Source organism: Xenopus tropicalis, chromosome 9, assembly GCF_000004195.4.
Source record: "Xenopus tropicalis strain Nigerian chromosome 9, UCB_Xtro_10.0, whole genome shotgun sequence".
Lineage (NCBI taxonomy): Eukaryota > Metazoa > Chordata > Amphibia > Anura > Pipidae > Xenopus > Xenopus tropicalis.
In genome coordinates this window covers 13,098,549-13,115,099 of record NC_030685.2, presented here as the reverse complement: position 1 = coordinate 13,115,099, position 16,551 = coordinate 13,098,549, and positions in this window count along the sequence as shown.

The window sequence follows — 16,551 nt, the reverse complement described above, 5'->3', positions numbered from 1 at the left end:
TTTCCTTTTTCCTTTTAGTTTAGTTGCATAAGAGCAACTCTGATGGGATTCGAACCCTCAACCTTTGAATTTCTTTTTTCACCTAGAAGTCCAATGCGCTATCCATTGCGCCACAGAGCCTGTACATGTTGTTTACTAACTTGCCCAGTTATTTTTACAGTGATGCATTTTTTGACTTTTTTAGTGTTTTTGACTTTTAGTTTAGTTGAATAAGAGCTACTCTGATGGGATTGCGCCACAGACCCTGTACATGTTGTTTGCTAACTTGCCCAGTTATTTTTACAGTGATGCATTTTTTGAGTTTTTTAGTGTTTTTGACTTTTAGTTTGGTTGCATAAGAGCGACTCTGATGGGATTCGAACCCACAATCTTTTAATTCCTCCTTTCACCTAGAAGTGCAGAGCTTTTTTTTTCTTTTTGACTTTTAGTTTAGTTGCATAAGAGCGACTCTGATGGGATTCGAACCAACAGTCTTTGAATTCCTCCTTTCACCTAGAAGTCCAGAGCTTTTTTTTTCTTTTTGACTTTTAGTTTAGTTGCATAAGAGCGAACTCTGATGGGATTCAAACCAACAATCTTTGAATTCCTCCTTTCACCTAGAAGTCCAGAGCTTTTTTTTTTTGTCTTTTTTATCTTCTTTTTGACTTTTAGTTTAGTTGCATAAGAGCAACTGATGGGATTCGAACCCACAATCTTTGAATTCCTCCTTTCACCTAGAAGTCCAGAGCTTTTTTTTTCTTTTTGACTTTTAGTTTAGTTGCATAAGAGCGACTCTGATGGGATTCGAACCCACAATCTTTTAATTCCTCCTTTCACCTAGAAGTCCAGAGCTTTTTTTTCCTTTTTGACTTTTAGTTAAGTTGCATAGGAGCGACTCTGATGGGATTCGAACCCACAACCTTTGAATTTCTTCTTTCACCTAGAAGTCCAATGCGCTATCCATTGCGCCACAGAGCCTGTACATGAAGTTTGCTAACTTGCCCAGTTATTTTTACAGTGATGCATTTTTTTACTTTTTTAGTGTTTTTGATATTTAGTTTAGTTGCATAAGAGCGACTCTGATTGGATTCGAACCCACAATCTTTTAATTCCTCCTTTCACCTAGAAGTCCAGAGCTTTTTTTTTTTTTGTCTTTTTTATCTTCTTTTTGACTTTTAGTTAAGTTGCATAAGAGCGACTCTGATTGGATTCGAACCCACAATCTTTTAATTCCTCCTTTCACCTAGAAGTGCAGAGCTTTTTTTTTCTTTTTGACTTTTAGTTTAGTTGCATAAGAGCGACTCTGATGGGATTCGAACCAACAATCTTTGAATTCCTCCTTTCACCTAGAAGTCCAGAGCTTTTTTTTTTGTCTTTTTAATCTTCTTTTGACTTTTAGTTTAGTTGCATAAGAGCAACTGATGGGATTCAAACCCACAATCTTTGAATTCCTCCTTTCACCTAGAAGTCCAGAGCTTGTTTTTCCTTTTTCCTTTTAGTTAAGTTGCATAAGAGCGACTCTGATGGGATTCGAACCAACAATCTTTGAATTCCTCCTTTCACCTAGAAGTCCAGAGCTTTTTTTTTTTTGTATTTTTTATCTTCTTTTTGACTTTTAGTTTAGTTGCATAAGAGCAACTGATGGGATTCGAACCCACAATCTTTGAATTCCTCCTTTCACCTAGAAGTCCAGAGCTTGTTTTTTCTTTTTGACTTTTAGTTTAGTTGCATAAGAGTGACTCTGATGGGATCCGAACCCACAACCTTTGAATTTCTTCTTTCACCTAGAAGTCCAATGGGCTATCCATTGCGCCACAGAGCCTGTACATGAAGTTTGCTAAGTTGCCCAGTTATTTTTACAGTGATGCATTTTTTTACTTTTTTAGTGTTTTTGACTTTTAGTTTAGTTGCATAAGAGCGACTCTGATGGAATTCGAACCCCACAATCTTTGAATTCCTCCTTTCACCTAGAAGTCCAGAGCTTTTTTTTTCTTTTTGACTTTTAGTTTAGTTGCATAAGAGCGAACTCTGATGGGATTCAAACCAACAATCTTTGAATTCCTCCTTTCACCTAGAAGTCCAGAGCTTTTTTTTTTTGTCTTTTTATCTTCTTTTTGACTTTTAGTTTAGTTGCATAAGAGCAACTGATGGGATTCGAACCCACAATCTTTGAATTCCTCCTTTCACCTAGAAGTCCAGAGCTTTTTTTTTCTTTTTGACTTTTAGTTTAGTTGCATAAGAGCGACTCTGATGGGATTCGAACCCACAATCTTTTAATTCCTCCTTTCACCTAGAAGTCCAGAGCTTTTTTTTCTTTTTGACTTTTAGTTAAGTTGCATAGGAGCGACTCTGATGGGATTCGAACCCACAACCTTTGAATTTCTTCTTTCACCTAGAAGTCCAATGCGCTATCCATTGCGCCACAGAGCCTGTACATGAAGTTTGCTAAGTTGCCCAGTTATTTTTACAGTGATGCATTTTTTTACTTTTTTAGTGTTTTTGATATTTAGTTTAGTTGCATAAGAGCGACTCTGATTGGATTCGAACCCACAATCTTTTAATTCCTCCTTTCACCTAGAAGTGCAGAGCTTTTTTTTTCTTTTTGACTTTTAGTTTAGTTGCATAAGAGCGACTCTGATGGGATTCGAACCAACAATCTTTGAATTCCTCCTTTCACCTAGAAGTCCAGAGCTTTTTTTTTTGTCTTTTTAATCTTCTTTTTGACTTTTAGTTTAGTTGCATAAGAGCAACTGATGGGATTCAAACCCACAATCTTTGAATTCCTCCTTTCACCTAGAAGTCCAGAGCTTGTTTTTTCTTTTTGACTTTTAGTTTAGTTGCATAAGAGCGACTCTGATGGGATTCGAACCCACAACCTTTGAATTTCTTCTTTCACCTAGAAGTCCAATGCGCTATCCATTGCGCCACAGAGCCTGTACATGAAGTTTGCTAACTTGCCCAGTTATTTTTACAGTGATGCATTTTTTTACTTTTTTAGTGTTTTTGACTTTTAGTTTAGTTGCATAAGAGCGACTCTGATGGGATTCAAACCCCACAATCTTTGAATTCCTCCTTTCACCTAGAAGTCCAGAGCTTTTTTTTTCTTTTTGACTTTTAGTTTAGTTGCATAAGAGCGACTCTGATGGGATTCGAACCCACAATGTTTGAATTCCTCCTTTCACCTAGAAGTCCAGAGTTTTTTTTTCTTTTTGACTTTTAGTTAAGTTGCATAAGAGCGACTCTGATGGGATTTGAACCCACAATCTTTGAATTCCTCCTTTCACCTAGAAGTCCAGAGCTTTTTTTTCCTTTTTCCTTTTAGTTTAGTTGCATAAGAGCGACTCTGATGGCATTCGAACCCACAACCTTTGAATTCCTCCTTTCACCTAGAAGTGCAGAGCTTTTTTTTTCTTTTTGACTTTTAGTTTAGTTGCATAAGAGCGACTCTGATGGGATTCGAACCAACAATCTTTGAATTCCTCCTTTCACCTAGAAGTCCAGAGCTTTTTTTTTCTTTTTGACTTTTAGTTTAGTTGCATAAGAGCGACTCTGATGGGATTCGAACCAACAATCTTTGAATTCCTCCTTTCACCTAGAAGTCCAGAGCTTTTTTTTTTTTTGTCTTTTTTATCTTCTTTTTGACTTTTAGTTAAGTTGCATAAGAGCGACTCTGATTGGATTCGAACCCACAATCTTTTAATTCCTCCTTTCACCTAGAAGTGCAGAGCTTTTTTTTTCTTTTTGACTTTTAGTTTAGTTGCATAAGAGCGACTCTGATGGGATTCGAACCAACAATCTTTGAATTCCTCCTTTCACCTAGAAGTCCAGAGCTTTTTTTTTTGTCTTTTTAATCTTCTTTTTGACTTTTAGTTTAGTTGCATAAGAGCAACTGATGGGATTCAAACCCACAATCTTTGAATTCCTCCTTTCACCTAGAAGTCCAGAGCTTGTTTTTTCCTTTTTCCTTTTAGTTAAGTTGCATAAGAGCGACTCTGATGGGATTCGAACCAACAATCTTTGAATTCCTCCTTTCACCTAGAAGTCCAGAGCTTTTTTTTTTTGTATTTTTTATCTTCTTTTTGACTTTTAGTTTAGTTGCATAAGAGCAACTGATGGGATTCGAACCCACAATCTTTGAATTCCTCCTTTCACCTAGAAGTCCAGAGCTTGTTTTTTCTTTTTGACTTTTAGTTTAGTTGCATAAGAGTGACTCTGATGGGATCCGAACCCACAACCTTTGAATTTCTTCTTTCACCTAGAAGTCCAATGGGCTATCCATTGCGCCACAGAGCCTGTACATGAAGTTTGCTAAGTTGCCCAGTTATTTTTACAGTGATGCATTTTTTTACTTTTTTAGTGTTTTTGACTTTTAGTTTAGTTGCATAAGAGCGACTCTGATGGAATTCGAACCCCACAATCTTTGAATTCCTCCTTTCACCTAGAAGTCCAGAGCTTTTTTTTTCTTTTTGACTTTTAGTTTAGTTGCATAAGAGCGACTCTGATGGGATTCGAACCCACAATCTTTGCATTTCTCCTTTCACCTAGAAGTCCAGAGCTTTTTTTTTCTTTTTGACTTTATTTTAGTTTCATAAGAGCGACTCTGATGGGATTCGAACCCACAATGTTTGAATTCCTCCTTTCACCTAGAAGTCCAGAGCTTTTTTTTTCTTTTTGACTTTTAGTTAAGTTGCATAAGAGCGACTCTAATGGGATCTGAACCCACAATCTTTGAATTCCTCCTTTCACCTAGAAGTCCAGAGCTTTTTTTTCCTTTTTCCTTTTAGTTTAGTTGCATAAGAGCGACTCTGATGGGATTCGAACCCACAACCTTTGAATATCTTCTTTCACCTAGAAGTCCAATGCGCTATCCATTGCGCCACAGAGCCTGTACATGTTGTTTGCTAACTTGCCCAGTTATTTTTACAGTGATGCATTTTTTGACTTTTTTAGTGTTTTTGACTTTTAGTTTAGTTGAATAAGAGCGACTCTGATGGGATTGCGCCACAGACCCTGTACATGTTGTTTGCTAACTTGCCCAGTTATTATTACAGTGATGCATTTTTTTACTTTTTTAGTGTTTTTGACTTTTAGTTTAGTTGCATAAGAGCGACTCTGATGGGATTCAACCCCCACAATCTTTGAATTCCTCCTTTCACCAAGAAGTCCAGAGTTTTTTTTTTCTTTTTGACTTTTAGTTAAGTTGAATAAGAGTGACTCTGATGGGATTTGAACCTACAACCTTTAAATTTCTTCTTTCACCTAGAAATCCAATTTGCTATCCATTGCGCCACAGAGCCTGTACATGAAGTTTTCTAACTTGCCCAGTTATTTTTACAGTGATGCATTTTTTTACTTTTTTAGTGTTTTTGACTTTTAGTTTAGTTGCATAAGAGCAACTCTGATGGGATTCAACCTCCACAATCTTTGAATTCCTCCTTTCACCAAGAAGTCCAGAGCTTTTTTTTTCTTTTTGACTTTTAGTTAAGTTGAATAAGAGTGACTCTGATGGGATTCGAACCTACAACCTTTAAATTTCTTCTTTCACCTAGAAGTCCAATGCACTATCCATTGCGCCACAGAGCCTGTACATGTTGTTTGCTAACTTGCCCAGTTATTTTTACAGTGATGCATTTTTTGACTTTTTTAGCGTTTTTGACTTTTAGTTTAGTTGAATAAGAGCGACTCTGATGGGATTGCGCCACAGACCCTGTATATGTTGTTTGCTAACTTGCCCAGTTATTATTACAGTGATGCATTTTTTTACTTTTTTAGTGTTTTTGACTTTTAGTTTAGTTGCATAAGAGCAACTCTGATGGGATTCAACCCCCACAATCTTTGAATTCCTCCTTTCACCAAGAAGTCCAGAGTTTTTTTTTTTCTTTTTGACTTTTAGTTAAGTTGCATAATAGCGACTCTGATGGGATTCAAACCCCACAATCTTTGAATTCCTCCTTTCACCTAGAAGTCCAGAGCTTTTTTTTTCTTTTTGACTTTTAGTTTAGTTGCATAAGAGCGACTCTGATGGGATTCGAACCCACAATGTTTTAATTCCTCCTTTCACCTAGAAGTCCAGAGTTTTTTTTTCTTTTTGACTTTTAGTTAAGTTGCATAAGAGCGACTCTGATGGGATTTGAACCCACAATCTTTGAATTCCTTCTTCCACCTAGAAGTCCAGAGCTTTTTTTTCCTTTTTCCTTTTAGTTTCATAAGAGCGACTCTGATTCTTTCACCTAGAAGTCCAATGCGCTATCCATTGCGCCACAGAGCCTGTACAAGTTGTTTACTAACTTGCCCAGTTATTTTTACAGTGATGCATTTTTTGACTTTTTTAGTGTTTTTGACTTTTAGTTTAGTTGAATAAGAGCTACTCTGATGGGATTGCGCCACAGACCCTGTACATGTTGTTTGCTAACTTGCCCAGTTATTTTTACAGTGATGCATTTTTTGACTTTTTTAGTGTTTTTGACTTTTAGTTTGATTGCATAAGAGCGACTCTGATGGGATTCGAACCCACAATCTTTTAATTCCTCCTTTCACCTAGAAGTGCAGAGCTTTTTTTTTCTTTTTGACTTTTAGTTTAGTTGCATAAGAGCGACTCTGATGGGATTCGAACCAACAATCTTTGAATTCCTCCTTTCACCTAGAAGTCCAGAGCTTTTTTTTTTTGTCTTTTTTATCTTCTTTTTGACTTTTAGTTTAGTTGCATAAGAGCAACTCTGATGGGATTCGAACCCACAATCTTTGAATTCCTCCTTTCACCTAGAAGTCCAGAGCTTGTTTTTTCTTTTTGACTTTTAGTTTAGTTGCATAAGAGTGACTCTGATGGGATTCGAACCCACAACCTTTGAATTTCTTCTTTCACCTAGAAGTCCAATGGGCTATCCATTGCGCCACAGAGCCTGTACATGAAGTTTGCTAAGTTGCCCAGTTATTTTTACAGTGATGCATTTTTTTACTTTTTTAGTGTTTTTGACTTTTAGTTTAGTTGCATAAGAGCGACTCTGATGGGATTCGAACCCCACAATCTTTGAATTCCTCCTTTCACCTAGAAGTCCAGAGCTTTTTTTTTCTTTTTGACTTTTAGTTTAGTTGCATAAGAGCGACTCTGATGGGATTCGAACCCACAATCTTTGCATTTCTCCTTTCACCTAGAAGTCCAGAGCTTTTTTTTTCTTTTTGACTTTATTTTAGTTTCATAAGAGCAACTCTGATGGGATTCGAACCCACAATGTTTGAATTCCTCCTTTCACCTAGAAGTCCAGAGTTTTTTTTTTCTTTTTGACTTTTAGTTAAGTTGCATAAGAGCGAGTCTGATGGGATCTGAACCCACAATCTTTGAATTCCTCCTTTCACCTAGAAGTCCAGAGCTTTTTTTTCCTTTTTCCTTTTAGTTTAGTTGCATAAGAGCGACTCTGATGGGATTCGAACCCACAACCTTTGAATATCTTCTTTCACCTAGAAGTCCAATGCGCTATCCATTGCGCCACAGAGCCTGTACATGTTGCTTGCTAACTTGCCCAGTTATTTTTACAGTGATGCATTTTTTGACTTTTTTAGCGTTTTTGACTTTTAGTTTAGTTGAATAAGAGCGACTCTGATGGGATTGCGCCACAGACCCTGTATATGTTGTTTGCTAACTTGCCCAGTTATTATTACAGTGATGCATTTTTTTACTTTTTTAGTGTTTTTGACTTTTAGTTTAGTTGCATAAGAGCAACTCTGAAGGGATTCAACCCCCACAATCTTTGAATTCCTCCTTTCACCAAGAAGTCCAGAGTTTTTTTTTTTCTTTTTGACTTTTAGTTAAGTTGAATAAGAGTGACTCTGATGGGATTTGAACCTACAACCTTTACATTTCTTCTTTCACCTAGAAGTCCAATTTGCTATCCATTGCGCCACAGAGCCTGTACATGAAGTTTTCTAACTTGCCCAGTTATTTTTACAGTGATGCATTTTTTTACTTTTTTAGTGTTTTTGACTTTTAGTTTAGTTGCATAAGAGCAACTCTGATGGGATTCAACCCCCACAATCTTTGAATTCCTCCTTTCACCAAGAAGTCCAGAGCTTTTTTTTTCTTTTTGACTTTTAGTTAAGTTGAATAAGAGCGACTCTGATGGGATTTGAACCTACAACCTTTACATTTCTTCTTTCACCTAGAAGTCCAATTTGCTATCCATTGCGCCACAGACCCTGTACATGAAGTTTTCTAACTTGCCCAGTTATTTGTACAGTGATGCATTTTTTTACTTTTTTAGTGTTTTTGACTTTTAGTTTAGTTGCATAAGAGCAACTCTGATGGGATTCAAACCACACAATCTTTGAATTCCTCCTTTCACCTAGAAGTCCAGAGCCTTTTTTTTCAACTTTTTTTAGTGTTTTTGACTTTTAGTAAAGTTGCATAAGAGCAACTCTGACGGGATTCAAACCCACAGCCTTTGAACTTCTCTTTTCACCTAGTAGTCCAACGCACCATCCATTGCGCCACAGACAATGTACTTGTGGCGTGTTAGCTTGCCTAGTAATTTTTAAAGCGATTAAGTTTTTTTGACTTTTTATTGTTTTTGACTTTTTGTTTAGTTGCATAAGAGCGACTCTGATGGGATTCGAACCCACAACCTTTGATTTCCTCCTTTCACCTAGAAGTCCAGAGCCTTTTTTTTCAACTTTTTTTAGTGTTTTTGACTTTTAGTAAAGTTGCATAAGAGCAACTCTGACGGGATTCGAACCCATAACCTTTGAATTCCTCTTTTCACCTAGACGTCCAGAGCTTTTTTTTTTTGTCTTTTTTGTCTTGTTAGTTAGGTTGCATAAGAGCGACTCTGGTGGGTGTCGAACCCACAACCTTTGAATTCATCTTTTCTCCTAGAAATCCAATGCGCTACCCATTGCGCTATCCATTGCGCCACAGAGCCTGTACACATGGGGTGCCGACTTGCCCAGTTATTTTTACAATGTAGCCAAGATTCAGGCCCATAGCTATTTCACTGCGTTTCTTAATAAGTTTAAATGGAAAAAACTGAATTCGCCTGGAAAAACCAAGAATTTTCTGTTGAATTTTTTACTTTCCTCTGGTTGGGCCAAATTGTCTTCTTATTTGTTGATTTGTTGCCTTTAAAGTTAGCCAAATGAGGTAATGTAAGAGCAGTTCTGGGGGGATTCAAACCCACAACCTAATTCACAAAGATTAGGGACTACAGAAACTAATTCACGTTTCTTAAAAGTTCTTTACTTTAAATATCCGGTGGCAAGCTAATGTAAAAAGTGAGAAAAATGTCAATCAGTTGGGAACGAAATAAAAAAACAAAAACTTATTTAGAAATTATTTGTTTTTGAAGGGAATATTGCTCTTGTATGGCAAAAAAAAAAACATTTTTAAATACTGTAGGCTACGGTTTCCTAGATACCTTTGAGTAAACGTTTAGTTTACTCACATTAGAGTGACTCTGACGGGCACAAAGCCACAACGTTTGAATTCTTCCCTTTAACTAGAAGTCCAATTGTACCACAGAACCTGCATGTTGGTTTCCCCCTTTTCCCTGTTATTTTTTACAAGGCCCATAGCAATTTAGCTATGTTTCTTAATATTCTACGTTGAAATAGTAAAAACTTCAGTTAGCTTTACCTTTAATCTCTGGGAAACATTAGATAAAAAGTGAAAAAACTTAATTTAGACGGAAACAAATAATTTTCTGTTGAATTTCTCACCACATCCCTTTCTTTAATTTGATGGCAATTTAATTGTGTCTGAGAGAGAAGGTAACTTTCCTCTGGTGGGACAAAATCCCCCTTCTTTGAAGGCTTTCAGCTTCATCAAAGTCCATTCCATAGATGCATTTAATTGCCTTCTATTTTTTAGTTTTTGAGCTTGATCTTTAATGTAATAAAACCATGTAACATAAAGCAGGGGTCCGCGGACCAGTGGCGGGCTGCGGGGTGCTTTCTAGTGGGCCGCCTCAGTTCCCGGCCGCGGTAAGAATGCGACGTAAACAAAGCGCAGCCTGAAGAAAGGCGCGTATAAAAGCGTTGCGCTGATTGACGCAACGCGCATGTAGAGGCTTGGAGGAATAAAAACAAGATTTCCTACCAAATAAAGCCCCTGTAAGCTGATAGGGTGCATAGAGGCCCCTAATAGCCAATCACAGCCCTTATTTGGCTCCTCCATTAACTTTTATGGTGCTTGTGTTGCTCCCCAAGTCTTTTTACATTTGACTTTGGCTCACAAGTAAGAAAAGTTGGGGATCCCTGTTGTAGATGAACGCACAAATGAATGCCCTGTCCCCCCCCATTGGTCCGTGGAAAAATTTCCATGCTTGACACCGGTCCTTGGCGCCAAAAAAGTTGGAGACCATTGACATAAAGTATTAGCAACTGTGGTACAATTCAAACCCTCATCCTTTGAAGGATTATGTTCCCCAAGACCAATGTTTGCACCCAAGTGCCCCTGCACTGTCCTTGCCACCCTGTATTTTTGTAATTTAGGACTATAGCAATTCAATCACGTCGCTTGATATTCTCAGATGAAACTACCAAATCTTTTATCATTTATCTTTACTTACAGTTTTGTGCATTGTTACACAGAAGTAAGAAACCCCGAAACAACTTTTTCAGTTAGATGCTTTTTGTTGTGTGTTGCCAGACAGAAGGGAACTTGCCTCTCGGGGGACAAGATACCCCCACCCATCAGCTTGATCAAAGTCCATTTGATAGAGACATTTTATCACCTCTTTCTTTTATCTTGACCAAACCAAGGGACTTTGGATGCCTTTGTTTATCTAGAAGTCCAATGCACTCAATGCATCCATCGTGCCAAAGAACTCTGACCACTTGTCAAAGCCCCCCCCCCAAAAAAAGTAAAAATTCTCAAAGATTTATGACTATAGCAATGTTTCTTAATATTCTTCTTTGAAATAAGGAAACTTTTGCCAGGTAGCTCTGCCTTAAATCTCTGATAAATACCACTCGTGAGCCTTGATAGGCCTATCAGATTGCAATGCTTACAAATGCTCCTTCCATTCATACTTAATCCGGGAACAATATTAGAAATAAAGAATTTTTATAAAGGTCCATTTGATAGATAATTACTTTGCTGATCTTGACTTTTATTGAGTCAAATAAAGTCACATTAAAGCAACACCAATGGAGGGAAATTCTGAGACAATTTGCCTTTGGCCTTCATTTTTTATTATTTGTAGTTTTTTGGTTATTTTATTTTCCATTCAGGGGCCCTCCAGTTTGGAGTTTTAGCAGCAATTTGGTTGCTAGGGTCCAAGGTACCTTAGCAGCCAGGGAGTGGTTTGGATAAGAGACTGATATATGAATAGGAGAGGCCTGAATAGTAAAGAAAGAAATACAAAGTAACAATAATAATAAAACTGGAGCCTCACAGAGCTATAGCTTCTTGGCTGCCGGGGTCAGTGACCCCCATTTGCAGAATGCAGAGTCAGAAGATGAAGGCAAAAAATTCAAAAACTATAACAAATAAATAATGAAGGCCAATTGAAAAGTTGCTATTGACCATTCTATAACATACTAAATAACGGTGAACCAACCTTTAAATTCCTCCATTCACCCACAAGTCGAGCCGCTATCCAATGTGTCAAAGAGCCTATGCATAGGAGACTCTCATTGCCCTGTTTTCTAAATTTGCCAAGATATAGGGCCATAGCAATTTAGCAATTTAACCGTTCTTCTTAATATTGGACAATTTCTTGAAGAAGAATAATATCTATAGTGACCTTAGAACCTACAGTTGGGGATAGAACACAGTGGGGCCACGCACTTTGCGCGTTGCACCAGATTTCATATCTGACACGAGGTGAGGAGAGAAACACTGCCCCAATAGGGAGTGAATGAGCAATAATGAGCATATTATTGCCCCCCTTAGTGTCCCTGCACTTGTGGTAAGGGGGGTAATATGTTTTGTAGTGCCTATAAATGTGCGGCGCTATTCTGAGTAATAAGTAATCACAAGTAATAAGCGAATGAGCACTAAGGGGGACTTTGTGTGTTCTTGCACTTCCAGCAAGGGCAGTAATAAATGAGCCCCTCTATGTTTCTGCACGTCTATCAATGTGAGGTGCTATCTTGATGATGAGAGCAGCATTCAAATTCCCCAGAAGGGATAGAAACCAATTGAGAAGCCTGCATGGCCCCCTGGGAACTGTTACATGTAATCAGACTCTGGGGGTTTGGGAGGCTTAGAAGGAAAGGTATTTATGGCTGAGGTTTCTCACTGATCACAGAAGCTTCCTATTCCAGGTAAGATGTTGTATTATTGTATTTTTGAAAATATTATTTGATGTTAAAGGGGATCCCTGAGGTCTATCCATAAAGTGACTGCAAAACCAACAGACATTTGATCACAGTTTTAATAAATGATCTCTTACATTTCAAGGGTTTTTATTCTAACCATTCTTTGGTCTATAATGAGCCCCATAAATGGTCCCACACTCTCCGCTTGTAGTTTTACGGATGAAGATTTTCATGTGCAGGTTCAAAACCAACGTCGCTAAAGAATAAAACATTCGTCAAATCACTGGTTAGATATGGACATTGTCTCTAAACAAACCCCTTATGTAGAATGTCCTCCTAAATACTACAAACTAGAAAAATAAATTGGTATTGCTTTTGTTTAAGCATCTTCATAATGAACAGTTGACCCAATTCATTGCTGCCTCATTTGGAAGGAAGTGACATCATACAGTAGAATACATACATTTCCTGCATAAATAGTAACATTTACTTTGGTCTCAAAATATTTCCTCTCCTTCCTGCACCTATTTGAAGATGAAAGGTTCAGGGTTTAAATATTGGTATCATTTAAAAACAGGTATTCGGTCTAAAGGTTTATTTATACCGAAATGCACAAGTGGGGCAACTACAATGGGGGCAAAACTGTGCTTCATTCATTAAGTGTGTATGGGTACTTGCACCCATACACACTTAGGTTTGGACTGGGCCACCGGGGCACTGGGAAAAAACCAAGTGGGCCCTGCCAAAGGTAAGTGTTGGGCTGGTGGGTATTGGGGCCCTGCACCCCCACAGTCGGACCCAGTATGCACAGCTTGAACTTCCACATATTTGGGGTAAGTTACAATGAGCTCTTTGTACTTTCAAGTACTTGAAGTGAGCTCCAATGTGTTTCTAGTTGGCAGTAATTCCAGGGTTCCTACAGCAGGTTGTGCAACACACACATTGGTGGGCCAGAAGTCATACCATCCTCACTATGAAAATGCTAGTCCCAACTTGTGGTTTGTTTTCCCCCACCATTCCATATGGATTTTGTGCAAGGAGCTCCACCAGTGTCTTGGCTTGTAATCAGTTAGTTTTATTGATATAATATAAAAAAATATCTATAAGAACACACCACACACACATATATCTATTTATTAGTTACCACAAACAGGTCACACTACAGGAACACCTATCCCTGCCTACAGGTTCACCTATAGGTTCAAGTCTATATTTTTTCATCTTTTATAGTACATAGAAACGTTACATAAAAAATAGACTTTCTTAGAGCTCTGTCACTACAGAAATACACAAATTCTCACTCAAAGTCTGGTTTTACCTTCATTTTTATCTTGACAGACAATATCAAAGCAAAATGGAAAACCAAACAACAGTGAATACATTCATTCTCACTGGTCTGTCTGATCTTCCAAGTCTTCAGCTTCCTCTGTTCCTGGTGTTTCTCCTCATCTATCTTATAACTCTGACTGGGAACCTTCTCATCCTTCTCCTGATCTTCACTGATTCCCATCTTCACACCCCCATGTACTTCTTCCTTGGAACCCTGGCATGTCTGGATATGAGTTGCTCCTCAGTCACTGCCCCAAGAATGCTCTTTGATTTACTCAGAGAAAGAAGAATCATTTCTGTACCAGCTTGTATAACTCAAGTCTTCTTCTTTATCTTTTTATTTGCATCAGAGATATGTGTGCTGGCAGCGATGTCCTATGACAGATACATTGCTATCTGCCGCCCTCTTCACTACATGCAGATAATGAGCTGGAATGTTTGTGTTCAGATTTTATTAGGTTTGTTGCTCTTTAGTACAATATATTCCTTGGTGCACACTGTTTCTTTAACTAAACTGACCTTCTGCCTCCCAAATGTTTTGCAAAGTTTCTTTTGTGACCTGCCCCAGTTGCTTGAGGCCTCCTGTAGTGACACATTCATCAATGTATTGCTTATATTTGTTGTTGGAATACCGTCTGCAGCAGGAATTTTAGGACTCACCTTTTACCCATACATCCCTATAATCACCACTGTACTGAAAATGACTTCAAAACTCACAAGATCCAAAGCTTTCTCCACCTGCTCCTCCCATCTAACTGTCGTCTCTATATTTTACACTACTATTTTCTTCAACTACTTTCACCCAAATACAAACGATCATTTAGTTGGGGACAAAGTGATTGCTCTATTGTATGCAATATTACCTCCCTCTCTAAACCCTGTGATCTACAGTCTGAGGAACCAGGAACTCAAATTATCCCTAAGAAGAACTTTACAAAGACTACAATAGTTTCAGAACAGTTATAAGGATAATTGGTTTATAGCTGATCTTGGAATAGAGCACAGAACATTGTTTGTTTTCTCAGTTCTGTCATTTAAATTATGGTATTGAAGTATTATAAGGAAAAAACAAAAACTGATTTGAATCACCACATGAGTTCTGATACAAACTGGCAACCCTATACAAGCCAAGCAGATACGATGGTGTCCCAAGCTGTATGAAGTCCAAGAGGAAGAATAACGGAATACTGCAGCACCGGAGTTTGGAAAAAAGTCAGAAAATTATTGAAACAAGGTAAAATCAAAATGCAGCATTAAATGCCTAAAGGGATACTGTCATGATTTTTATGGGGTACTTTTTATTTCAAAATTACACTGTTACATAGCAAATAATTCACTCTATGATTTAAAATTTTATTCTTAAACCAACAAATATATTTTTTTAGCTGTACTATCGGTGTGTAGGCGCCATCTCAGTGCATTGTGCCTGAGTCTGAGCTTTCAGCCAGAGCTACACATTAGAACTGCTTTCAGCTAACCTATTGTTTCTCCTACTCCCATGTAACTGGGGGAGTCCCAAGCCGGACTTGGATTTCTTACTATTGAGTGCTATTCTGATACCTACTGGGAGCTGCTATCTTGCTCCCTTCCCATTGTTCTGCTGATCGGCTGCTTGGAGGGGGGCATATCGCTCAAACATGCAACACAGCAGTAAAGTGTGTTTATCAGAGCACAGGTCACATGGCTGTGGCACCCTGGGAAATGAAGAATATGGCTATGGGAAATTTTAAAATGAAATATAAAAAATCTGTTTCTGTTTTTGAAAAACAGATTACAATGCAGCATTCTGCTCTTTTTTGAAAAAAAAAAATGTTTTGCTGTAAATCAGGGCTGTCCAACTGGAGGCCCGAAGGCTGGATGTGGCCCTCCAAAGGATATTTGTGGCTCCCAGTCTGTTCAAAGGCTCCACAGACTTCACTATAGGACATATTAATTTAATCTGGCCCTCGAACATGTTATTTAAGAAATGATTGGCCCACTACATGTAATAAGTTGGACAGCACTGCCCTAAATGCTTACCTTGAAAGAACAACCAACCACAACCCTAGATGGCTTTTAAACATTTCTAAGATTTAGATAAATTGCTCTTCGGTGGAAACATATGAGAGAAAGCGCCACTCACCATTTGCCCAAAAGGGGATATAAAAAATGGCTCGTCTTCAAAGCTTGAAATCTGACCAGCGATAACGATACGATTACCCTCCTGGGGTTCAATAATATAACCACCAAAGAGGAATCAGAGACTGGGGGTTTTGGGAAAAATGCTATTCCTAAAAGTACTCACCATGGTAAGAACTACAACCCAAAATCTAATCATGGTAATGTACTGGAATGGATTGGAACCAATCCAACCTGACAATCCAACCTTCTGCACATCCTTCAATCCCTTTAAACAGACATTGTTGTATTCTTAAATCTTTATTTCAAACCAATTATGGGTAACAACCCTGGGGTTTCTTCTAAAAAAGCAAAAAATATCCTTAGCCCAACTAAATTCAGAAATGTATGTTCAAAATGTGCAACTTCTCCCGACCCCCACCCAAGGCATGTTCAGATGTGGGTAAATAAGAATTATAGATATATAGGTGATAGGATGGCGCACCAGTTATTAGTGTTATTATTAATGCTATAAATGCTTATGGGGGCTCACCGAAGGGGATTGGCTGAAAGTCCCCAGCTGGACTACTAAAAAATAGCAAAATTCAGGAGACATAAAAAAAAAAAGTTTTTTCATTGCATGTTCCCCTGACGAAGACCCTATTGTGGGAGTCGAAGCGCGTTGGGTTTTGTGAAATAAACTTAGATTTTTTTCACATTTTGGCGTGCCCTGAATTTTGCTATTATTTTGTGGGATAAATAAACCATGCAATGTAATTAAAAGTAATTAGTGATGGGCAAAGTTTTTCACGAGGCATGGATTCTTGGCACATTTTTACTAGTCTTTACCGAAATGGGTGCAAAAATTGCGAAAAAATTTGCCCATGTTAAAAA